The sequence below is a fragment of the Cyprinodon tularosa genome, unplaced genomic scaffold (genome assembly GCF_016077235.1).
Source record: "Cyprinodon tularosa strain WSP-4 unplaced genomic scaffold, ASM1607723v1 ctg75, whole genome shotgun sequence".
Lineage (NCBI taxonomy): Eukaryota > Metazoa > Chordata > Actinopteri > Cyprinodontiformes > Cyprinodontidae > Cyprinodon > Cyprinodon tularosa.
In genome coordinates, this window is record NW_024039507.1 from 431608 (window position 1) to 458496 (window position 26889).

The following is a 26889-nucleotide window of genomic DNA, read 5'->3' on the forward strand; positions in this document are numbered from 1 at the left end:
ACAAATCCGAAACCCCAAGACACTTATTGCACAGTCTAAGAAACATCCCCCATAGATGACTTTCTGCAAACAAATCCTGTTCACTAAAGCATAAAGGCACGTGTATGCACAGCATACGAAGCTGCACATGTTTAAGAGAAGTTATCATCTGTCGCAGAAACATCCGTCAGAGCTTTCACATCTGTGTGCTCCAGCTCAAGTCATTGGCTCCAGCCCCCACACCCGCACACGTTCCCCTGAACTGGGTTTGGCCCCGAGCCACACTCCCTCAGTTCTCCAGCTGAGTGATACATGCTCTAACCTCACACAGCAATACTGTGCTGTAGCCTATTTAAACTATCCCTAAAGGTAATTCAATATGGTGGGGTTTACATGAAACATTTTTTTTTGATCGAGAGAGAGATGTGGCAACTGCCTAATGGCATTATCATCTTTTTCATGATGACGCATATTAGAGGCTTTTCTGGCCAGCACATTGAAGAGGCAAATGCCAACATGCTATCCCTCATCTGTCTAAGACGTGACTTTTCTCGGTAACTTCCATGAAGACAGAGATTTGTTGAGGGACATGATTGACACCTGCTGTTAGAAGCATTGTTTAAGTTAACCGAACGTGATGATACGCAGAGTAAATTAAACACTAACACTCACTCTTTACATTTCTGAATACACTGTCAGATCATCTTTAAGTGACATTAGCTCGTGGTTTTGGTCGATACAAAATTTTCATGTTGCAACACTGTTGTTTTCTTGGCATCAGCAACAGTCTCAACCCCCTCCTCTCCCCCCCACCTTGACCCCCAACTTACCCCTGCCCTGAGGTCATTAGCCATAAACAGAAAAAGGAGGGGGCAGGGGAGGAAAGGGAGGGCTGCGGAGGGCGCACAGGGAACAGTGCAGAATGGATCCTATTGTGAAACCCCACAGGCCAAGGAAGTATCATCATTTGGCCCATGCCTAAAGCCAATTGTTTTCTTGGGTGTTTGTGTGTATCTATTTTTTATGAGAGTTCTTGTGCTTGTGTTTTTTTTCTGTGTACATGTTTGTGTTGATGGTCGTCTTCTCAGTGATATTTCCAAGGCAACAGCGCCAGGTGTTCAGATGTGCTGGAAACCAGAAGACACCACTATGCATAGAGTCCTTTAGCTTGTATCAGAAATTATGATGCATCTAAAAAGTAAACAGTGTTGAACATTTTCAGGCTCTTTAAACTTTTCTGCATTCTGATACTTCATAACCACAAACTTCACTTAATTTAGCAAGAAGTCTTATGTATAGGACAATTTAAGGGGGGACACTGTAAAGTGAAAAATAAATGAGAGTAATCAGTTCATTCAAATGAAAAGAGTTTTAAAGAAAACATAAGATAAAAGCAAATTATTTATGCTTGTCATAAATTTGTGCATACTTCCACTTCCGGTGTTTTCTGCTGTTACTGTGTAGCTGTTGCCATAGCGGATATTTAGCACAGAAATTTAGCATGGCGGCGACTTTTCCATTGGTGGAATTGATGCAAAGAATTGTTTGTCAACCTCCATAGAATAATAAGAAGAGAGAAGCGGATAAATATTCCTTCCAATCAAGTACAAATTGTTGTTTTTACCTCCTTTTCCAAGCTTCCCTCCTTTCACCTTTCATGTTGTCAACAGTAAGAACACTATCCTGGGTAGAAAAGGAACTCTGAACTGCTATGCTGAACCTGGATAGCCTTCTGAATCTCATTAAACCACGGATGATACTTGTCAAGTTGGGAATACAGCCTTTCTACTAAAAAAATAGGTTGTACAAATGTACCAAATTAAGCTCTATATTAAAAAGACACAAAACATATAAAGGAGAATACATTAGCATGTGTTACACAGGGAACATGTAAAAAAGAATGCATTTTTGTTAAACTCCATTAGGTGGGTTGTGCGTACATGCACAACGCGTCATGTAAAGGATTATGGGCAATTGTATAGCTCCTTTGTTGCAAATAGCAGGTCTATCTGCAGGTCTCTATGGTAAATGAACTTTTGATAGAAAGCCTTCTGCTTCGCCTTCCTACCTCCTTCCTTACTGCTAGCACTATTCGGATAGCACTTATCATGGCAACCACTGTCGCACTTCCACTTTGGCTTCCTCACCAGTTTGCACTCTTCAGATAGACCTAATTAGTAACGAGTAATGGGGGAGGCTATAGGATTAAATACTGCCACTTCCAGAAGGATAAAACGCGTTGACAGGCTTGAATATAAAATTTATAAAGAAGAAATTACCATTCATGTCGGTTTGATCACTTCTACAGAGATCACTTCACTTCAAAATCAAACCTGCAGGTTTTGTCAGGAGCTGTCTACTGGCTGTATTTATAACAGAATATACTTTTTTTTTTTTTTTTTTTTTTTTTTTTTAAACCTTTGTGACATCCATATTAGGAAGTTTGATATTGTTTGACATTTTAATAAAAATTAGATAAGAAATGGGTGGTGCACTTTTGTTCGTAATTCTTCTGATTCGAAACATGTTATATTTACTACAGTGGTCGAGAGTGGAGTTGAAAGCAGGAGTTAGTCTTACAACAATGGTTGCCAGTTTGATGGTGGTCGGAAGGCCTTGTGGTGCCTTGGTCTGGCAGCATTGCTTCTATCAGTATTCCTCACAGCAGCTTTTGCTACAATATATCTTCCCGCATTAGTGAGTGAATGTGTACAGGAATGGGTGAATGACTGAATGTAGGGTAAAGCACTTTGGAGTCCCCCAACTTCAAATGCGCTATACAGGTGCAAGGCATTTACCATGTTTAGACTTGTCAAGTTTGCAAGTTCTTTTTTGTTCAAGCAACAAAAAAGCATCCAATCCTGATCTATGGCCTAGATCAGGTCCATTGTGTGTTTATTTTAAGTAGGCAGTTTTTTTGGGGTCCCATCTTACATTTTACATGTTTCCCATGTCCCTTACATGGATTTCGGCAGTGCAAAAAAACTTACTAAAACTTAATTTATTAAGTATTAATGTATCTCTTTCTCTTAAGGGCTAAATTGATTGAATGCATTATGATAATCTGGTTATAGATTATTCCAGCTTAGTTGTGTATCTTTGCGGCTCCTCCACAGTTACCATCAGCCTTTTGGCTGATGGTAACTCTGGAGGAAGACAAGAAGGAATGTCATTTTTGTCCACCCTGTTACTTTAAATGGGCGATCACATCAGGGTATGGTAGGATTTAAGTTTTCCTGTGTGTGTATATACAGTATATCTACATATATACGTAGATATACACACACACAAATATAAAATCAATCATTATGATTAAATATTCTCTTGAGATTTAACAATTTACAATTTTTTAGGGGTATCAAAAAATGGGCATTTCATTTTTATTTGTAAAAGGTTTTAAACACAATATTTTTCTTCAACTTCATACTTATGTTGTACTTAATGCTAGTTTATCTTATAAAATGCCAAAAGAATATATGGAAATCGGTTGTCGAAATAATAACAAATGTGAAAAGATGAAGGGGCATGAATGATTTTACAAGGCACAGTTATTGTGTCTTTTTTATTATAAGTATAGCCTATGAAACACGTGTGTAACCTCATGAATGGATTGGATGGAGGGTTCACAAGAGACAAAATTTCCAACAATAAATTTATGTATTTGCGGCCAAAACAGTAAGGATTAGTATCACTTGTCGCCCTGACATGACACATTTCTGGTCAGCTTGCTTTAAGACATATGGCTAAAATCTATTCTTTTTTTATTCTCCTTTAAATTGAATCCAGAATGTTAAAGCCCGTGAATGAGTTTTTCCAGGAGATTTAGGCATTGAGAATGATAAATCATTAAATTGTATGTTAAAGGCTTACCCTGCCAAAATGTTCCCATTTACTATTCGGCATATACAGGCAGTTGATGAAAGAGGGGTTGGATCTGAATCAAAAAAATATTAAAGAGTGATTGTCTCCCAGTATATTTGAGGCAGAAAATCACAGCATATTAATAAGTGATCATAAGTGGGGGTTTTTCTGTGATACACTTTAAACCGTCAAAAATAACACTACAACCAGTTTAATCATTCACGAAATTGAGGGAGGCCTACCAAAACTATAATGTATTCATGCACTTTATATGTCGGTTTTACAGAATGCAACTACATCTATATTTTGTTAACACTGAGACAGAACTCAGCTTGACCAATTCCAACTCAAATGACGCTAGAGTTATACCTAATTTTTTTCCAAATTCAAAAGAATAACCCCTCTCAAATTTAAACATTTAAAATCTCGTAATGATTCCCAGCAATTCTAATTGCAAATTATGATTAATTTGTCACACATCTATGTTGTAATTGCCACCAGTCTAGAATAGGACAAAATAATTGTCTAAGCATTTATCCAACGGCAGCAGGGGTCACCATTTCTACTTACCAGCAGGAACAGGAGCAAAAATATTCAGCCAACATATAAGCACATACACAGACTCTGAATGAGTCCCTTGTAGCTACAGTGTTGTAGCTATCACAGTCTCTCAGCCATGTGTTGAGTGCAGTAATGTTAAAGGTAATGACAGGCTCAGCTTATGCTCTCAATAAGGCTCCCCAAGTGCTAGGTGTGGAAAGGTGTCTGGCAGAACGCCTGACCACAGCACTCAAAGACCACTTTGTCTGCGTGCCTAACTCCCACCGTTACCTGCTCGTGTTGTGGAAACAGCCCGATGTTGTCACATAGTTGATTTAATAAAATTAGATCCTCAATATTAGCCTTCTAGAGTTTCAAGAGTGCAATAATGGAAACACACAGACGTCTCCCTCCCGTTCCCTCTTCAGCTCCACAGGCATCCTTCCAGAGTCAGAAAGAGTGGAGACCTGGGGGTAAACGGATACTTTCCCACTGCGAGCCACCTCGTCAGGGTATGGCACGAGTGCTGCAACACTGCATCCAATCCAAGCTCATATCCAGCCACAGCCCTCACTTTTGCTGCGGTTCACAGACTTGTTAAATGATGATTGCTAAAACAGAAATCGTCTAGGAGGAAAATAAAGGTGGCACCCATAGCCTTGAGGCTATGCTGTGGGTTTGTAAGTTTATTTTGGGAGTGAAAAGTTGCCAGTTTTTGTAGTTCCCTCTAGACTAAAAGGAGACCCATTAGATAGTGTTGCTTTTTCTTTTTTTTTTTTCTTTTTTTTTTGAAGTGAGTTGTTATAATGGAACTGAAACTTAATTGGAATTACTGGAAACGGTGGGTATTTGCATGGTACATCTCAGCCGGCTTTGTCCAAAAGCTGGGAATACAGAAGGATGATCAAGTTGCCAGAAAAGGCTGGCAAGATAGAAGCTTGGAAAACATGAAGATCCCCCACTGATGTCCTAAAAACAACTGATCTTGTAGGATTAAAAATCACTCCCTCTAAAAAGATGACAAACACTTCGCTGGAACATTCAGGATCCCAGACCACTTTGTCACAGCAGTGATAATTAATGTTTAACTCTTAATAACCAGTCCTTGCGATTTTATTCAAGGAATTGTTTCGAGGAAAATCTTTATATAGTAGAAAACTACTTAAGTGTAAGAAGCTAAGTGTAAAGAGTTCTGTCTGATACCCTGTTTCCTTAAACCCTTTGCTTTGGAATATTTTTGCAGCTTTCAACTGCAGCCACCAATATATGTTTATGGGGACTGAAACAATATTTGCACGTCAAACAAAACATTTTTATATTTAAAAGTCAGTTAGACTTATTTGATAAGAAAAAACTGCAAACACAACAGTCCCTTATTTTCTGTTAGATGTGTGTCGTGCTTAAAGCTGTCTCCCTGGAAACCTTTAAATTAACAGTTTTATACTAAGAGTTTAAGAAACCTTAAAATAAACAGTCAAATATTGGTCATTGCAATATGAATGCAAAGTGCCAGACAGAGGACCCAAAGTGCAGCCAGATATAACAGGAAATAATGAAAAGGTTTAATTTCAACTGTGTGGTTTCCTTCAGCAGACACTGCAGGAAACCACTCAGCAGGTTAGAGGGAACCTCTGGGAAGGAGAGTTCAGGTCAGTGGCTGGAATGATTCAATTTCGACCAGAGATAAAGACACCAACCTTTTCAGGATCCATGAGGAGGGAAGAAAAAAGTTTTAGGGTCCTCTGCAGATCTCTGAACGGCTGGCTTGGATGACTTGGAAGAGCATATTGCAGTGATGGTCAAATGAGACAGGTGAACTGAGTAATGCAGAAACTTGCTTTGATTTTCAATTTAAAGGTATTGTTGTGGATTTTCGCGAATTTTTTAAAAGTCCCACCCTCTCCACGTGTGCAAGAGCATGCAGCCCATTTCTCCTTCTGCACGCTCTGTTTAACAGTTGCTTTTCTCATAGCTCATACTGTATGAGTTTACTGTGTCCGAACATCAGCCCTAACCCCTAAATCCCTCAATCATATAGAGTGGGGACTCTAAAGTGGGTTTTATAGCAAACTCAGTTAACTGACCATTTGGACAGATAATCACTAGTTTTTGCTCCCCGTTGGTCACGTAACTCCTCCTCCACCGCGCGGTGCCTATGCAATCTTTGTTATTAATTGCAGCTGTCATGTAGCGACAGCCTATGGCAACAGCGTGCCGCTGTAACAGCAAATCCCATAATTCTTTGCCTGGGCCATTTCTCAATATGTGTACTCGTGCTTTCTCATGTGCTTGTGTACTCATGAAACGTCATCAAACTCAGCCCTAGTACTGTTCCAATTCACAAGAACGGCAGATCGAGAACAGACAAAGTCTCCGGATGTTGTTCTCGCTCCTTCCTACAGTATTTACAGAGTATGTATCAGAGCACACTTGTCTGTTCTTGAGATTGACAGCTGTCTCAGCATGCTCTGCGGCAGAGGCAGCTTTCAATGGAGCACCAAATTGAAAGTTAAAAGTTCTCTTTTCTGTTGCTGTTGTTCAATAAAAGTATGTTTTAAGATCATTTGTGGTGAGAATATTAACCTTTAAAGCATCACTATATGGTCCATTTATCAATTTAATGCATTTAAAAAAAAAAAATATTTGAAGTTGAGAGGACCGTGGCAACCAGCAGACCTCAGGGGCTAATGGCTGCCAGGGCTAACCGCAGCCCGTCTGCAGAAGCCCTCTCTCGGCATAGCCGTGTGTGAAGTACCGCTGGCTTTGATGTTGGTTTTTTTGTTTTATTTGGCAAAATGTTAATTTGATTTGTGTTTATCTGACTGTGTTAATTATTATTCCCCCACTAAATGAAAGAAGTAATAATTTATTAGTATCTAGAGACTATTAATAACAGGAGGTGAAAGGCAACTCTAGATGGGCATGTGGTGACGTCACAAGTACGCTTCTGTTCCAATTGAACCATATGTATGCAGCATGCTCCTGTTCTCACCAAGTCCATACTTTCCTGTGTTCTTCTCAAGAACATACTTGGCGAGGACACGAGTCCGTACCCGCATTCTTGTGAATTGAGAAACGGCCTAGGTGAGCCCTCCGCGCAAAGCATTCTCAGATATATCTGCCTGTAGTGAGGCCTTTTTTTCTTCTTATACACTTCATACAAACTTTTTCTCTTATGACCCTCAGCCATTTTCAAAGAACCGCAGTGAAAAAGGTGAGCTACACCTGAAAGTGTGCATGCAGAGAAAAAGTTAGCTAAACATATGACCAGAATGATTGACAATTAGGAGAACCACTTAGTGGGGGTGAGTCAAAAGCAAGGAAATAATGGGGTAGTGCAGGATCAGAAACAGGCAATTGGGTAGAGAATGAACTTTTGCAAGCCAGGGGTTTTCAACAATCTGGCCCAGTTGACAAGGTTGGTGCTTATTTAAAAAAAGGCTGGAATGCAGGTGGCAGGAATGAGGGCTAATGGGAGTGAGAGGAATCATTGCAAGTTTGCAATGATTGTCTGGGCCCAGTACGCTAGGGGTTTTGTCATGTGGTTAAGATACTTAGGATTCCCTAGTATATAGAGTTCAGAACAGAGTTTGAAGTCCATCCCCGCTATCTCTGAAATATAGTTATGGATCCTGGTCCAGAAAGCCTGTAGCTTTGGGCATGACCACAGTGTATGAATTAAGTCACTTGCCAGCCTTTAACACCTCCAACAATCTGGAGAGTCTTTTAATCCTAGTCTAATCACATGTAATGTGGAATATTCTTGAACCGTATTAGTTGTAAGGCCTGGTTATATTTCGGCAGCAGTGTGTCGCAGTGAGCTTGTCGCAGGTATGTAGCAGATATTTTTGATCTATGCCTAATGTTGTTGTTGGTCTGAGCTATGTAATTCCACGCCAAAAAGTAAGAGGGACAATCACGAACTAGCTGTGGGTCTAGATACGGCTGAGGTGGTGAGGAAGTGAAAAAAGGGGCAAGTTTGTGCAAACACGGAAAGACATGAGGGCAAAAAAGATCAGTGATCTAGGTGGAAAAAGGATCCCAGCGTTCTCGCGCACCTAGCTCTTCTATCAGGCCCACTTTCAGTTGTTTTCCATAATGGCGGTTATACAAACAAAACAAGCCAGTAAGATACCAAACAGTAAAAATACCCATAGTGTAGAGTGGATGTAGATTTGACCAATAAGAGGCCTCCTGTCTGTGGCACTGTCTGCAGTCAACCACAATTTGTCTGCGGAAAGGGGGGGGCATATCTGCGTTCACTTGCGACTGCCTGGTTTCTGATATGTTTGTTTTTACAATTTATCACATTTAGAAATAATTTCCAGTTAAAGAAAAAGGAAAAACTTAGTTTTTTGTGAAGTTTTTTCTAGTCTGAATAAGCATTCAAAAGTACAAAATCCATCCATTAGTCTTTTAGAGATGTCTTTCATCCATCTGTTGCAGGTTCTGTTTCATTTAAAACATTTCCACTATAGAACTATCTGCATAAATACTTATATATATTAATACCTGAAGAAAATGCTAGATTATATCCATCCATCCATTTTCCATCACGCTTAACCGTAGCAGGGTCACAAAGGGTGGTGGTGCCTTTCTCCAGCTGTCTATGGGCGAGAGGTGGAGTACACCCTGGGCAGGCCGCCAGTCCATCGCAGGGCAACACAGAGATAAAAACCATTCACACTCAAACTTAAGGATAATTTAGAGATTAACCAATTAACCTATCAGTCACCTTTTTGGACTGTGGGGGAAAGCCAGAATACTCAGAGAGAACCCATGCATGCTCAGGGAGAACATGCAAACTCCATACAGAAAGACCCCAGCCCGGGATTCCCAGCCCTGAACCTTTTTGCTGTAAGGCAGCAGTGCTACCCACTGCACCACTGATTAGCCCCAGATTATAACCAAATATATCCAATTCAAAATTAGTTATAAATTCAATATAGACAGGGAATTTTAAGCTTTATTTCTACTGTATTACTTCTGCTCATCTTTTTAAATAAAAAAAACAGTTTGTCAGCTTCATAGAATTTTAATGGGTAGATGACCATATTAAATTTGTTTACTGATCTAATTTTACTCAAGTCTGTTATGGATACTGTGCAAGGTGTGTATGTGATTACGAAATTATCTAAATTTGCAATTGGCTTAGCATTTTATTATAGTAGGCAGTAAATGGGGATTCTTTAAAGGTCAGATGAAGAAGACAGGCAGGTGAAGCAGCAACGACTATACCATAAAATTTGGATGTACAAGGAAAGCTGAAAGATACAAAGTTCTAGAATTAAATAAAATAACAGTTAAAATAAAAGTTGTAAAACAAATAATAGGAAACCAAGCACCAAAGACTATAACCTTGAAATAAGAAAGATAAGATATTTTAGGAGGCAAAAGAATCAGCAAGCAAATCAAACTCAAACTAAATATAATAATGAAAGAAAACATGAGAGCAAAACAGGAGACAAGCAAGACTTAACAATCCTAGAGACCCCAACTAACAGACACTCTCAGTCATTGAAAATAATCAAGGTACCATAGACTAACGAAAGGCTTCATAAACAAGGCCTATATAGATGTTGGTAAGACTGGTGTTAGAAACGTTGAGCTCAACAAGTTGATCTAATGATTTCAACTACAGAAATGTTGCATTAAAAAAATTTGCTAAGGGTATACTAAAACCTTTTATCTGTGCACATTTACAGTTTACTTAGCCTACAAATGTGAAAAAAACAACAACAAAAAACAAGAACAATATCTATTTCAGCATTCAACCTATGACTTCTTAGACTGTTTTACTTTCACAAAATGAAACTTTTGAATTTAAAATTTTATATATTTGTTCAGAATGAGGTATTGTATTTTCTGGGCACAATGCATGCATTTTTATACTTTCTTTTATATTTTATGTATTCTTTTTGTACTTTTAATTGTTTTGTACAACATTTTACAAAACTTTAATTTGGGTATTATTTTTTCATTTTATATAGAGAGATAAATACAAAGCTTATGTAAAGGTGTTCTATTTTAGTCAAGGGATTCAAATTGTTTTCCTGGGAAAGCATAGACAACCTGGAATGCAGTGAGTCATACTAAACCCACTAATGCAACCTGTAAGCTGCACACTGCTAGATACTATTTGTAGATATTGTAAATACTGCTATGATGGGGTAGGCAGTCAGAGACTCATATAGGCCCGTCTTTGCACAGTGGGTCCTCAGATTAATTAAAATAACCTTTGTGGTTATGACTGGATGCATCAGAGACACTCCTTACTAAAATTAATGTTTTGCATTCTCAGACCATTTAATGAGTGTGCTTATTGGGGATTATTTACATAATTATTCCATGCAGTCAAATCATAAGCCTGAGAGATGCAAATATTTGATCACATGAATGCATTTATTTTAAGAAAATGTATTTCTGAGGACTAGTTAGAAGGAATTTCCATCTCGAAAAGTTTGCTATCTTAACACGAGCTTCCAGATAACTGTTTGTGACCCCAACTGGGATTAATCATGACAGAAAATGGATGGATATTTTATTACCCAACCACCTACTGTCAAAATAATTGTGCTTTCCAAAAGTATATGTGATTCACCACAGCAGGGTTTAATTGTGAAGTGAAAACAGATTTTAGGGGCAGGGACAGAGGTAAATTTTAGAATGCCCATGTCAAAATTATTTTTTAAGGCACACCATGGATTTAGTGCCTTAAAGAGTTGATCCATATGAGTTATTTTGAATGATTCCTCAGGCCAATATACAGAGCTTGACACTATCAACGCTACGAGTGCATCTCCCCTCTTGAAATACTGCCTGTGCAAGTTGGGAGATGGTGGACAGTCGTTGGCCAGGTCATGTGACCTGGAAGAAGGTATCACTTTATGGCCGCAGGCTCCTATATAGTCTTGGAGCTTTCTGTTCTAACTCTTGAAGGGGAGGGTCACATTTTCCTGCTGCTCTGCAACTCTCTGATCTGTCCTGCTTTGGTGTGTTTCCTCTTTTCTGAGCCCTCTCTTCATATCACCCAAATTCAAACAATGGATATGGTCAGTGGGTCCATCAATGCAATTGATCAAATTTTCTCAACTGGAAGACAGGGAAAGGGGGAACCGTCCTGTCCTGCCAGGACATACTTCGTGGGATACACCATGGAGTCATGGAAGGCTTGGAAGATGGTGTGTTTTAGAATATTATCAGTGGTGGATGTCGAAGATGTATGGATTTTCGGATTTATGATACTCGGATTTCTCCTGTTTGGATTTGGTGAATACTTGATATACACTATATTGCCAAAAGTATTTGCTCACCTGCCTTGACTCACATATGAGCTTAAGTGACATCCCGTTCCTAATCCATAGGGTTCAATATGACGTCGGTCCACCCTTTGCAGCTAGAACAGCTTCAACTCTTCTGGGAAGGCTGTCCACAAGGTTTAGGAGTGTGTTTATGGGAATTTTTGACCATTCTTCCAGAAGCGCATTTGTGAGGTCGCACACTGATGTTGGACGAGAAGGCCTGGCTCTCAGTCTCCGCTCTAATTCATCCCAAAGGTGTTCTATCGGGTTGAGGTCAGGACTCTGTGCAGGCCAGTCAAGTTCATCCACACCAGACTCTGTCATCCATGTCTTTATGGACCTTGCTTTGTGCACTGGTGCACAGTCATGTTGGAAGAGGAAGGGGCCAGCTCCAAACTGTTCCCACAAAGTTGGGAGCATGGAATTGTCCAAAATGTCTTGGTATGCTGAAGCATTCAGAGTTCCTTTCACTGGAACTAAGGGGCCAAGCCCAGCTCCTGAAAAACAACCCCACACCATAATCCCCCCTCCACCAAACTTTACACTTGGCACAATGCAGTCAGACAAGTACCGTTCTCCTGGCAACCGCCAAACCCAGACCCGTCCATCAGATTGCCAGATGGAGAAGCGCGATTCGTCACTCCAGAGAACGCGTCTCCACTGCTCTAGAGTCCAGTGGCGGCGTGCTTTACACCACCGCATCCGACGCTTTGCATTGCACTTGGTGATGTATGGCTTGGATGCAGCTGCTCGACCATGGAAACCCATTCCATGAAGCTCTCTGCGCACTGTTCTTGAGCTAATCTGAAGGCCACATGAAGTTTGGAGGTCTGTAGTGATTGACTCTGCAGAAAGTTGGCGACCTCTTCGCACTATGCGCGTCAGCATCCGCTGACCCCGCTCCGTCAGTTTACGTGGCCTACCTCTTCGTGGCTGAGTTGCTGTCGTTCCCAAACACTTCCATTTTCTTATAATACAGCTGACAGTTGACTGTGGAATATTTAGGAGCGAGGAAATTTCACGACTGGATTTGTTGCACAGGTGGCATCCTATCACAGTTCCACGCTGGAATTCACTGAGCTCCTGAGAGCGACCCATTCTTTCACAAATGTTTGTAAAAACAGTCTGCATGCCTAGGTGCTTGAATTTATACACCTGTGGCCATGGAAGTGATTGGAACACCTGATTCCAATAATTTGGATGGGTGAGCAAATACTTTTGGCAATATAGTGTATCTACAATTACAGAAGATGTCGGCTGCAATTTGACCATTGATCCAGCTGCCGGCAGTGGCTGAGGCCCTCACAAAGGTTGTGAATGAGCAGGACCGGGAGCTGAGCTGTATGCTGGGTGCGACTGAACGCAGGCTGGCCGCGGTGGTTGAACACAAAGGTGAGATGGGATAATATCTTGGATGTGAATGCTCGATTCAAGCCCAACAAATTTTGAATATTGGATTCACCACATAGAGCCAGCAAGAAAAGACTCAAGGCTGACGGAAAATTCCTGTGCAGCCTGCTCTCAAGCCATAGGTGTTATTTTGGATTCGGCCTCCCCGCTTATCAAAATCTCCCCTGGATGTTATGGCCAAAAGGCACAGAAGAACTGCTCCCCCCTCTCCTACTTGCGAACACCTGTAGATGCACCCAAAACTGTAGTGCTGGTTGATAAACTTCCATCTTATCAAGGATAATGGCCTGTGGACAGCGTTTATGGACAAATTGAATTCACTCATTATATATACAGAGAGCAGCAGCATTTCTCATGCCCTCCAAGCCGAACGTAGACGACCTAAATCAAAAGGCAGGGGAGGCCGATCGGCTGACTGTTTGTCAACTTTTGCGACAGTACTGCAGAGCTTGTGGCAACTAGAGGTGCTAGACATGAAAGTTACAAGTCTAGCACCCCTAGTGGCAAAAGTTACACGGTGTGTCTTTAATATGGGGGAAATGCATGGTTTTTCTTCCTCTTCACATCCCTGAGCTACTTTGTGTTGGACTGTGATTTAAAATCCCTATAAAATTCACCAAATATTGTGTTTTTAACAGGACAAGTAAAAGAGGTTAAGGGTTTTGAATGCCTTTGCTGGATTCTGTTTTTCAGTGTGCTTGTCAAGTAACCTAAAACGCTGTGGCCTATAACTTTAATACATATTTAAAATGTGTCATAGCATTGTTGGTGCATTTTAAGGACATGAACTTGTGAACTGATTGTGTTGTAATAATCTGCACAACATGTGCAATCTATTAATGGAACAACAAAGATGTTCAAACAAACAAAACAAAGCAATAGTCAAAATCCCCAGAATGCCCTGTATCTTTTTACCTAATTCATGTCCTCTCTGTTCTCATAGCTGTCTGCTCTTTTTCCTTCCTTATTTAGTACTTGTAGGGGGGTAGAAAGAGTGGGGGAACTGCACATCTGACGTTTATTTGCCCTTCCCCTAGGGGGGAGCAGTGAAGTTTTGCATCTAAAGGAAACTGTTAGAGCTTTCTGGTCAGCTTGGCGTGATCTCAAAAGGACAGGCAGACATACCGGCAGACATATAAACACTGCTCAGCTGGTTTAAGTCATTGCTTGTTGCTTTGTGGTAAGAGGCAACTGGACAGTGGCAAACTTTCCTTACTCCTGGTGTTTTAAATGCATCCTTTGCAGATTAGATAATTGCATATCCCACTTGGTTTTTATATCGGAATCAACTTTATTTGCAATGTTTGTCCACACATACAAGGAGTTCAATTAACTTCTCTCTTAATGAATACATTTTATAAAAAATAATGTATACAAAAAAAATTGATATAGGATATAATTATTATTTCAATATCTATTTATATATTCTTTTTACTAAATGGATGGTTGAGATATCAGCACCCTGACCTATTAATTATTTATCAAACAGACATCCTGAAATAAACTCTCTGTGGAGGCTGATTTTTGCAAATAGCAATCTTCGGTGCTTTTAGAGCCCAGGATGTGTGGGATGTGCAGAACTACAACTTAACTACAGTATTAGTTCCCCCCTACCAGTATAATTCCTGGATGGAAGGAAGGTTGATCGATAGGAACCTCAATGCAGACTAAATTGCTTGTAGCAGTTTGGACATATTCTACTTTGTGGATGAGTCACTGTCCCCACAGTGATGGACAAACAAAAGACAGTATTAAAAAAAAAAACAGCATATAAGACGACAAGCAGCTACTGTAGGAGGCTGTACTTTAAAACTGTCTCTGGAAGTAGTCTCGGCTGGGCTTTCTTCCAAACAGAGTATACTGTATGTGTTACGACCTGAGAGTATTTAATCTCATTAGAGATCCAGATGTTTTATAAAGGTCTCTGAGTTTTCAGAGAAAATTGGTGAGTGAAGACAAAAGAACACAAAAAGAGTTCACATATAAAGTAGTAAAGAAGCATAAATTCTATGGTATATATGTTAGGGTTATGAAACATTATCCCAAACTTTGAACATTTCACGGAGCACTGTGTAATCCATTATTAAAAAGTTAAAAGGTGTAACACATCTGCAAACTGCCATGGCCAAGCAGCTCTCTAATAAACACCTCATCTCCAAAGATTTTACAGTCAAGAATGCTTTTTGGAGTCATTCCCCACCTGGGTGGCACTGGGGTTAACATCTGGATCAGAGGGAGATAGAACCCCTGACCTGGGTGCACTTATCCCTCCCCATGCCTGTCGACCCGTAGAGGAAGTGATTCGTTGGCCGAGTGACCTCCCCTGGTGGCCCTTCCTGTCCCCATGTTGCCTTGCAGGAAGGAAGGATGCGGTCTGTTGTCCTCAGGCGCCGCTCAATCACTCTCCCCTCCTCGGTCTGACTGGAAAAACCAGATTATTAATTCCAGGCTTTTCTCTGCTTATGCTTGCTTATTTTGTCTCTTCAATTTTTCATCCTTTCTTTTGTCTCAGCATCAGCTTGATCCCACTTTGATTCCCTTTCGTCTTTTTTTCTGTGCCCCTTTGAAAAGATAGAATGCTGTAAACACTAACAAAGCACAACTATCCCCTATTCCCATCCAATTAAATTTGAGAGACTAACTAGTGATTTACAGTCAATGCTTTGATTTTTCTGCCTCACATATGTTTAATTGTGTTGTTCTTGTTTTATTGGCCATACATTTACATTAGATATGACATTTATTCATGTGGTGGAAAAGTCCCAAGGTTAGGCTTCTGGGTTTGTGTCTGTTCTTAAATGATGTGCATGAGTTGCATGAAAAAACAAGACAACCATTTTGGAAGAGAAGGGGATTTCCATGATGGGAGATAGACAACAAAAACCTCACTAACAACATCAGACACTGTTTTGGTTTCTCTTGGCTAAAGATTAAAAAGAGGAACTTAAAGCAGAAAAAGGTGAAAAGGTTAGAAAAACCATCAGTCATAAAGTGTAGCTGTTGAAAAGCAATGGCACATAGGAGAAAACCTTTATATCCTGATGAAATCCACCTCTGTTTTTTTTTTTTTTTTTGCTGTTGTTGTTTTTTTGACAAGATCAAATAACATAAACTTTTTGCATAACTGTTAGACATAAGAGTGCCTAGAACTGAGTTGCTTGTTGATCCTTTTCAAAACTTTCTTCATATTATGACTTTAGAGTTTAATTTATGTAGTGGTTAATGAACTACTCAACTATAGTACTTTAGTAAAAGTATTGCTACTCATGGTCAAATCTTACACAACTTCAATTAAAAGTTGCTCGGTCAAAATCTACTCAAGTTAAATTACTAATTTTTGAAAATACTTAAGTATTCAAAAGTACAAATTACATGTTCTAATATCAATACAATATCAGTGCATTGCTGTATAATTTCCAGAGTAATTTTACAGCACCATGTAACTTCCAGAAACAACCTGATGTATTGAAGCGTAGAACCACTGCTACAATTTTTGCACTTATGCACTTTTGGCATAAAAATGCCACAAAAAAAATAAGAATTTCTATTATGACTTATAACACAACAACAAAAATAAGAAGAATCGGGATTCTCCTCACACTTTCACTATAGAACGAAGGTTTAAGGTTAAATCTATTACAACAAGAAACTACAACTCTGATTTGAGAACTCGACCTAAGAAACAACTTGGCCACATGGCAACAACTAAGGCCTGTATGAAACCTGTAAACTGCAAATAATATCTACCCTGAGTTTTTCACACTTGTGGAATATCATGAACATATTTAATTTATTTTTGATTTTGTTTTGCAACAGATTTCGAAAAGGGCTTAATAACTGTTAATATGAAACATCTGGGGCTTGGATTCAAACTACTTTGGATTTCAACAGTTGCGATTCCACTTTCTATATAAAATTTAAAAAAAGTAGGGTGATGTTAAAGTGTTATGTAAGATGTAGAAAAAGAATAAATATATGAAAAAGTAAATAAATATCTTCATATTATACATTTAATATCAGGATGATACTCCTTTCCTGTTTCAGTGAATGCTAAGAAATCACATCTTTAAAGGACTTTTACACTTGATTAAAAAAAGTAGAATTTGCCTCAGGAGAGTTTTACTTGAAATTAGCTTCTCAGAAAATGAATTTATCCAATACAACTGGATGTTTTTTTGAAATTAGAGCCTCTTGCCTTTTTTCCAATTTCCCTGTTCCAGAAACTAAATAGCTTAATTTTATAAAGCTGTAATTTTTTAATGCCATGAAGTGAGTGTGAAGGGACATAGTGTGATCTACAGGTGTTTTTCTATCTCTGGCTCTGTGAGTTTGCAGCTGTATCGCCACCTACTGGATATCACACGAACTGACTGTTAGGATTGAAGTACAGTAGTCTGCATTCAGGAAAAAAAAATTGCATGGGTTGTTTTTTGTTTGCTTATTTATTTATTTTTGTATTGTGTTTCAGATTTTATTTTGGCACATTCTTTATCAGCAAACTGTGAGGAATCTTTAAGTTAAGCTCCATCATTTTACCCTTCAGGATTAAAATCACATCTGGGAGTTTTTGTACAGCATTTTGGATCAAGAGGGGTTAAGAAAATGAAAAAGCAAGGGGATATATATATGAGATACACCTCACAGAAACATGTTGTATTTTAGAATATGGCCTTGTTTACCTAGGAAAGTTGGAAGAAAAAAATGGAGTCAAAATGGAGGGAAATTTAATTTTTTCGTTTATACAAAATATTCTTAAAGGTATTACTAATTGTTCAAGGTATGTGTACCAGCTGTACAGAAAAAAGGAGCTTGCTAATGTTTTGTATTAACCTAAGTGTACACACTAAACACAAAAAAAAATCCCTTGATATAAATGTAAGAATAGCAATTGGTGTCACATTTTACTTATGTTTTCAGAAGGCATTTATTTTAGGACCGTTTAAAGTTTTTTAACCTTTAAATTTCAAAATGTAAAAATGTTTCTCATAATTTTTTTAACCCCAATATTTATCTCCATCTTTCAACTCTTCCAGGTTATAAGTGCTTCTTTGCTCCACTTCCCTCAGCAGTCCGATCTGTTCATCTTTCATCTGTCAGAGCTGAGGCATGCAGCAGCAGAGGTCTGCTGTGGTCAGGTGGCATCTGTCTGCTCAATAATCCTGGCATTTTCGATACACATCAAAGCTTGCATAATTGAGTTAACGAGTGTGTTTGGTGTGTAACTTGATGCTTTACTCTGTGTAGACTGGTCACAGTGTCTGACCATAGATATGGGTAAAGAAGAAAAAAAGGCCTCTAAAGCCATGCAACAACTGTGGGTTCCCACTCTGGACCTGGCAAGCCGATCAACACCATCAGCCAGCATCAGGATGATTAAAAAACAACACTGGGGTAAGTTCTGATGTGGAGTTAGGACCACAGCACCATGCCCACCGCACAACTGCCTTGCTTGGCACTGGCCACAGCCGCAGTTGTTACAGCCCTAATCCTTCTTGCAGAGTGAGCTCATCATTGCCAGCTTGCAGCGGCTGCAGTGACCTCACCTACACAAAACACAAGCAGAGCCTCATGCAAAGCAGGCAGATATTGTGGGGCAATTTTCAAAACATGCAAAACTAGAAGTATCTTACCATGCAAAGGATTTCATTTTTATGTGCCCAAAGACTCCACCCAAAGCAGTACAGGTGGTTCTACCATGTTACACTTTCTTTTCTAAACTCTCTCATATTAAAGACTAAAAACAGTTTACAGTAGCAAGTCAGTTCCCATTTTTACATATTATTACAAACTGTAAATGCCTTGTCATATGATTTTGCTTTAATCTTGATAAACATCAATATACAGTAAGCAACATTTGTTGAGTGTATACCTATTAAACTCTATTAAACAATTTTAACGTAAAATTTAGATCTCTCAGCTTTCCCAGAGTCACAATAACCATCTTGGCTGCTTTCCCAGTCTGAAGGCATTAGTTGCAGTAGGTTTTATTAAAGGATGTGAAAGTAAACGCAAAATACACTTTTTAGATTTAAATTGAAACCTTTTATTCTCCCTTTTTTACTTCACAATCTGAATTGTCTTTTGTTGCTTATAAAATCCTGTTAAGTGCGTTGACGTTTGTGGGTATAATGTTTTTAATATAATGTTCATTCATAAAATTTGCTATAAGTTATGTTGCTTTGCATTGTATCAACAGTAGTAGTAGTGAGGGCAAATATGAATTGCAAACAAATAAATGTAATTTTTTAAATGAACTTTTTTGCATCTGAGTCTGAAATGGTATTCCTGTATATCTGCATATGTTGTTTTGCAACCGCCATATAATTCTAGTTTACATACAATAATAGGGAACAAAATAAAAAAAAAAACATTAACTTCCCCTGTCAGACATAAACACACGTGTTCATGACCATATAGCCACATATACACATTTGTGTGTCGTGAAAATAAAGAGACACTTGCTCTGTTGGCACCTCCTTCAATCACACACGCCGCCTCCACTCCCTCATCCCAGCTGTCACAACTGCAGAAGCTCTACAAATACACACGCACACTCTTGCATATTCACAGTCACCCACACACACCACTTTTCCTGCTCACACCTTTTCCCGCTCACCACCACTCTCTCCAGTTGGTGCTTGTGTGCCCACTCTTGGTCGCATGTAAAGTGTGCGCGTTCATATGTCAACATGGAGGCTTTTTGTTGCTGTGGTTCCAGCTGAGTACAGATAAGATTTCACTCACCTCTGTTTTTGCAGTTTGTAAGGGAAATCAATTGTTTTATCTTTACCATCATATTTGACCTCCTGTGGCTATGGGATGGGGGGGCTGATGTGATAAATGACCACTTTTTGAATTTCGTTTATGTGCTTCGTACTCATTTGTTTTCATAACCCTAAATGTCCCGTCAGATCAGTCTTGAAGTTAACAAATGTTTAGCCCCATCTCACTATTTGTGTGTGAAATTACTCTGCTGCTGACTCTACATGTTTAGGTGTCTACAAGGGCGTTAGTGCAACACCAAATGCTTCCTTTTTTGACAGCAACACCATATGCAAGGTCATAAATCTGATCACCAGCGCAACAGAATCCAGCGACACTGTTGCATGCAGGAAGCAAGCGGGATTAGCGAGGATTTATGGTCAGGCCGTAGATAACATAACCATCACTTGTGAATGCGCCCATTATCCGCGCTCTTAAGATGACAGACTGACAACTTTGCAAGTGGAAATAAAAGTGCAAGTAGAAACACAGATGAGTTTTTGAATACATTTAATTTTAATAAACTAATGTCCGAGAAAAAGGAGGAGATTGAAACATGAAGCAGATTTCAGCCTGAAACTGGGCCCCTGGTTGTAATTATTACCCATGTAGAGTTTTCCACCCTTGTAATCTGGCTCCAAATTTTATGATCCAATCCTTTTAAAGGCCCAGTGAGGCATATACATACCGTATATACTCCCCACATTGGATAAAAATTAGCTGTGGCTCTCTGAGGCATTACTAATATGGATCCCTCTCGAGCAATCATGGCTAAATTAAAAAATATAAAAGTAAATAAATAAATTTATTACCAAAAACAGCAGGAAAAAATGCTGTTAAAAATTGCAGGCGTGACACTTGGAAGCTGTGATGTCTTTCGAAGGTGATATTAAAAGTTGTCACCTTCTTTATGATCCAAAGAAAGAGAATAAAAAATCTGAATGATGGTAGATTTGAAATCTGTGCTTGGCGTTGTTACTTTTACACATTCATCCAGGATAAAACTCAGAATGATAATCATGCCAAGGCACTTCCAAGCAGCTATTAAAGCAAAAGCCAATAACTTGCAAGTGTTGTGAACTAGGACACAGAGGGATTTTGTTTTGTTTTATTTATACTATTTTGGCCAAAATAGAGTCCTAGTGAGCAAATTCATGTTTACATTGACTCTTAATATTTTGTTTCAAAGGCTATTTTTTAAGCCCTTCTCTGAAATTAATGGGAAGTTGTAAAACATACTGTAATATATGATACAATACTTTATCATAAAGTACTATTAAATAAATTTGACAGTTACTTTAAAAATTTGACTTATTTTTTTGATGCAGCTCACGTTTTGTTGAATAGGTGTATTTTTATCATCATGATTTTCTTTAATAATAAATAAGACATTACATTCATGAGAGTGATATTACATCAGAGTATTAAAAAAAAAATTCAATACAGAAATACACTATATTGCCAAAAGTATTTGCTCACCCATCCAAATTATTGGAATCAGGTGTTCCAATCACTTCCATGGCCACAGGTGTATAAATTCAAGCACCTAGGCATGCAGACTGTTTTTACAAACATTTGTGAAAGAATGGGTCGCTCTCAGGAGCTCAGTGAATTCCAGCGTGGAACTGTGATAGGATGCCACCTGTGCAACAAATCCAGTCGTGAAATTTCCTCGCTCCTAAATATTCCACAGTCAACTGTCAGCTGTATTATAAGAAAATGGAAGTGTTTGGGAACGACAGCAACTCAGCCACGAAGTGGTAGGCCACGTAAACTGACGGAGCGGGGTCAGCGGATGCTGACGCGCATAGTGCGAAGAGGTCGCCAACTTTCTGCAGAGTCAATCACTACAGACCTCCAAACTTCATGTGGCCTTCAGATTAGCTCAAGAACAGTGCGCAGAGAGCTTCATGGAATGGGTTTCCATGGTCGAGCAGCTGCATCCAAGCCATACATCACCAAGTGCAATGCAAAGCGTCGGATGCGGTGGTGTAAAGCACGCCGCCACTGGACTCTAGAGCAGTGGAGACGCGTTCTCTGGAGTGACGAATCGCGCTTCTCCATCTGGCAATCTGATGGACGGGTCTTGGTTTGGCGGTTGCCAGGAGAACGGTACTTGTCTGACTGCATTGTGCCAAGTGTAAAGTTTGGTGGAGGGGGGATTATGGTGTGGGGTTGTTTTTCAGGAGCTGGGCTTGGCCCCTTAGTTCCAGTGAAAGGAACTCTGAATGCTTCAGCATACCAAGACATTTTGGACAATTCCATGCTCCCAACTTTGTGGGAACAGTTTGGAGCTGGCCCCTTCCTCTTCCAACATGACTGTGCACCAGTGCACAAAGCAAGGTCCATAAAGACATGGATGACAGAGTCTGGTGTGGATGAACTTGACTGGCCTGCACAGAGTCCTGACCTCAACCCGATAGAACACCTTTGGGATGAATTAGAGCGGAGACTGAGAGCCAGGCCTTCTCGTCCAACATCAGTGTGCGACCTCACAAATGCGCTTCTGGAAGAATGGTCAAAAATTCCCATAAACACACTCCTAAACCTTGTGGACAGCCTTCCCAGAAGAGTTGAAGCTGTTCTAGCTGCAAAGGGTGGACCGACGTCATATTGAACCCTATGGATTAGGAACGGGATGTCACTTAAGCTCATATGTGAGTCAAGGCAGGTGAGCAAATACTTTTGGCAATATAGTGTATGTGTTAGATAACCATCCATCCATTAATCCATCCGCTACTGCTTCTCTATCAGGGTCACAAGTTGCTTTGGTCTATTTCCAGTAGTCCTACGAAGGGGCGTCAGAGCTGGGTTAGAAACACTTAATGCTTAATAACTACTTATTATATGGCTATTTCCAGAATGTATTTCTAATCTGCTAAGAAGGCCTCATTGGATCACATATATACCTCTGAAAGAGAGAGAGAGAGAGAGAGAGAGAGAGAGAGAGAGAGAGAGAGAGAGAGAGAGAGAGAGAGAGAGAGAGTCCTTTTATCTGCTCTCTTTTTCAGAGGTCACCACATCGAGTCATCGCAACTTTGACACAGACTTTACACTAGATCCCCTTACTTGTGGAGCTTAAATCAAAGCTGCGACTTAGCAAATATTATTTTATTGTGTTATTAAATATTATTTATGATCTAATGTATTACATTGTAATATTAACACTACGGTATGATGTGATCTGAGTTGGAAAAGTGAGTTGATATATGATTAAACACAACCCTGTATGAAATACTTTGACATAATGAAAAAAAATAATTTTTGCATTACAATACTGTGAATAGAAAAAAAGAAGAATATATTTACTCTTAAAGGGATTTTTTATGATTCCATGATTCCAGTGATGCGGAAGACCTGCCTTATTCCAGTACCTGAGCCAACAGTCCTCAGTGACTAGAGACCTGCTGCCCCAACATCTCACATCATGGAGGTCCTAGAGAGACTTCTGTTGCTTCACCTCACCAAACAAACAAGCAGCTATAAGGACCATCTCCAGTTTCTGTTGGGATCCTGAGGCTTGCCCACCAGGGGGCGCCGAGGATCCCTTCCTGAGGGTTTGTGTTACTGTTGGGATCTGGGGTTCTGTCCACCTTTCTCCAACAGAGGGCGTTCTAGGTCTCCTGGGGCTGACTTCCCACCTGCGGCTCGTTTGCTCATCAGGAGACCAGCATTTAAGGAGAGGCAGAGCAACACTCCAGTGCCAGAGTGTTAGTCAGTCACGGTACAGCAAACCCTGAGCCAACCTGTCTGTCTAGTCTCCTGACTACGAGACCTGAACCTGATCCATTTTGTCTTCTCTGCTTCCCAGGTTGAACCTGTCTGAAACCAGAAACCCCCTGAAGAGTTTCTCTGTTGGAAATCTGTCTGTCTGATCTCAGAAGAACCCTGGAGAACCAAACCTGTCAAAGATCTGCCAGCCTCCTTATCGCCCTGCATTTGGAGTTGATGATACCATCTTACACCTGCTTTAAAAAAAAACACTGTCATTTAGACGAGGCAGATAGCCCTGTGAGGATCATGGTCTTTGATTTCTCCAGTGCATTTACTAGACAGAATTCTGTCATCTGCAGAAATACTTGGATGACTCTGCAGTCATTGGGTGCATCAAAGATGGACAAGAAGCTGAGTACAGAGAGCTGATAAACCGCATTGTGGCATGATGTGGAAATAATCTTCTGATCCTGAATGTCAACAAAACAAGGAAGATGATTGTAGATTTCAGAAGAACAGGAACAAGTTGAATCCTATTAACATCAAGGGAGAGGAAGTACAGGTGGTTGAGGAATATAAATACCTTGGTGTTCACCTACACAACAAACTAGACTGGAGACACAACTGTGAATTTGTCTGTAAGAAGGGACAGAGCAGACTAGTTTCTAAGGAAGCGTAGGTCCTTTGGCATTTCCAGCAAGATGCTGCATATCTTCTAGTCTGTTGTGGAGAGTGTGATCTCTTCTTCCATCCTCTGCTGGGGTGACAGCATTAGAGCAAATTATTTTAAAAAAGCTCAACAAGCTAAGGCCAGCTCTGTTCTGGGAACTCCTCTTGAACTTCTGGAGATTATTTCACAAAGAAGAATTCTTTATAAAGTGAATAACATTATGGACAGCAGAAGATTTTTAAACAACAACAGAGTGTCTTCAGTAAGAGGCTTCTCCTGATCTGGTGCAAGACAGACCAATACAGAATATCCTTCCTTCCCACAGTTATTAACACCTACAACACATGTTTAAAAATAACTTATGAGTTACTGCAACATTTAATTTTCCTTTGGCATTTAAAAAGTATTTTAGAATTTAATTTATATTGTGATATGAAATTATACAATATCTATATAGGAAAAAATGTGACACAGTACAATACAATATGATATAATGCAATATAGTATGGCTGATAATAATAGTAAATACAATTGATTTTATGAATACAATAATAAGATTATATGATTCAAAATGTATAAATCAGTGTAGTCAAATCATAGATAATATATTGCAACATGATATCAAAAAATGGTATGTGTTATGATATCATACAGTGATACAATACATAGCATACATGAGCTGACATATGTTAGAACTGCAATATAATAAGCATGGTAAGACATGTATCAGTTCAGTATTATATAATAGGCATGCAAGATAATGAGATACAAATCAATCCAAGTAATAGTTTGTGAACTCAAAGTATTCTGTATGCTGCTATAAATTATATGATATGATATTTTATATTTTGAACAGCCTCAAAAAATAAAGCAACGGCAGAGAACACTCCATGTTTAGCATGTAGACATTTTAAATTCTGAATGTGTGGAGCTTTTTATCTTCTGTGTCAATTATTTTTGTTCTGATGTTTAGAATATTTTGCCATTTTTGTAGCTATGTATAAAAACGTTTAATATTGTCAATTTGAGAAGAAGATCAACACAAAAACTTCTCTATTCATTCCACCACTAGTGGAACTTCAGATCATTGGTAGTGTCCGCATAATCTTCCGAAGAAATATAAACTTACAAAAACACAAATCATATTTTCATGTAGAAATGTTAAACTCTTTTCCCTGTAAAAATAGAGAAAACTTTCCATTCTTTATATATATTTGCATTTATTGAGTTTATTTTCAGATAGCATCATGAAATTCCCCTTAATATTCTAACAAACATGGCTGCAGTTTCATAATAAAAAAAAAATAATAAAGTTATTTAACTCAAGAAGTTGTCAATTTCTTCTTTTAAAAAGTTAAATAGACCATAAACAACTCTTTTTTATTCTCTCCGTCTCTGAGTTGCTTTTTTCTTGCTAACCCCAGTGAGTGAATATGTGTCTGGCAGTACCAGTCTGCTGTTAGTTGTTTTGCCAAAGCCTGACAAACAGGGGTGAAGCCTGGCAGGATGCCCCCTGGTGCCCCCACCTCCCCACACACTGCAGTCAGTCCAAAGGCAGCTGAAAAAGAGAACCGCCAAGAGATCAACAGTTGTTCTGACTGCGGTTGAGCAACTGACCAGGCTGCTGCACACCAACCACTGCACACTTAGGGCACCTGACCCTGGGTAAACTGACAAATGCCTTGGCTTTGGGTGTGTCTGCAGAGTGATGTGACCTAAGGCCTTGACGACCTTTCTGCAATGGGTCTGCACATGCAACTACTGGCCAAAGTCTCTGCCTCATATATAAGCCATAACACCTTCTTCTTTTTTTAACAAACCAACCTTTCCTGATTGCTTGAGCTGGAATATTATGATCTAAAACATCCGTGGGGATGTATGTGTTAAAGCAATTATGTGGAAGTTCTTGGATCGCTTCTTTACTCTTGTTATAAGATTCAGAGCACTACAGAAACTATTTTATAAGCTTCTTTATTAGCTCAAACAGAGCAGCAACACCAACATTAATTCATTTTAATAAATTGGCATTCATAAAGTTGGCATTCATAGACCTGTTTATTGTTTTATACGGCAGTGTATTTCAACAAAGACATTTAAAAGTTCATATAAGTAGATGGAGCACTTACTGTATGTCACAACCTTCTCATGTACAGCATGGTTGCTGGGTATGTTTAACTCATTTCTGCAAGGCTGTTAATTTCCCTGAAAGTAAGAATGGATTCCGGTGACCCTTTCCTATATTCCCTCCAAAATGCCCAGCTGTTGCTTCGGTGGACAGCTGCTTTGGGAGCAGAACAAATCTCAGCTGTCGATGGGGAGCTTTACGTGGGGGTTGGTGGAGCCTGAGGTTTGGATTCTTTTAAAACCAGTGACACTTTGCTCTTGGGCTTTGCATGATGTTGGGTGGAGTGTGGTAAAAGGCTGACAGGCAGCAGCTTTAGAGAAAGAAAGTCTGTTTGTACAAGTATGTGTGTTTACAAATATACAGATTGGTACATCTAAACTATGCCATTAAAGCTATTGGGATAAAATGTCAACTTGTTAGTGATTGTGCATAATAAGGAGAGAAATAGGCACTGACGATATGCACCCTCATCAGAATCAGCTCAAAAATTCTTACTTTGTATTAACTTAATAAAGTTAACACCCACA

General features: G+C 39.3%; 1 long non-coding RNA gene across 1 annotated transcript; it reads left to right on the plus strand.

The window, feature by feature from the left end:
• Positions 1-23532: 23532 nt before the first annotated feature.
• Positions 23533-25421, plus strand: LOC119773182. The gene is made up of 2 exons (XR_005279355.1): positions 23533-23577; positions 23665-25421. It is a non-coding gene; the product is annotated as an uncharacterized LOC119773182 (long non-coding RNA).
• Positions 25422-26889: the final 1468 nt, after the last annotated feature.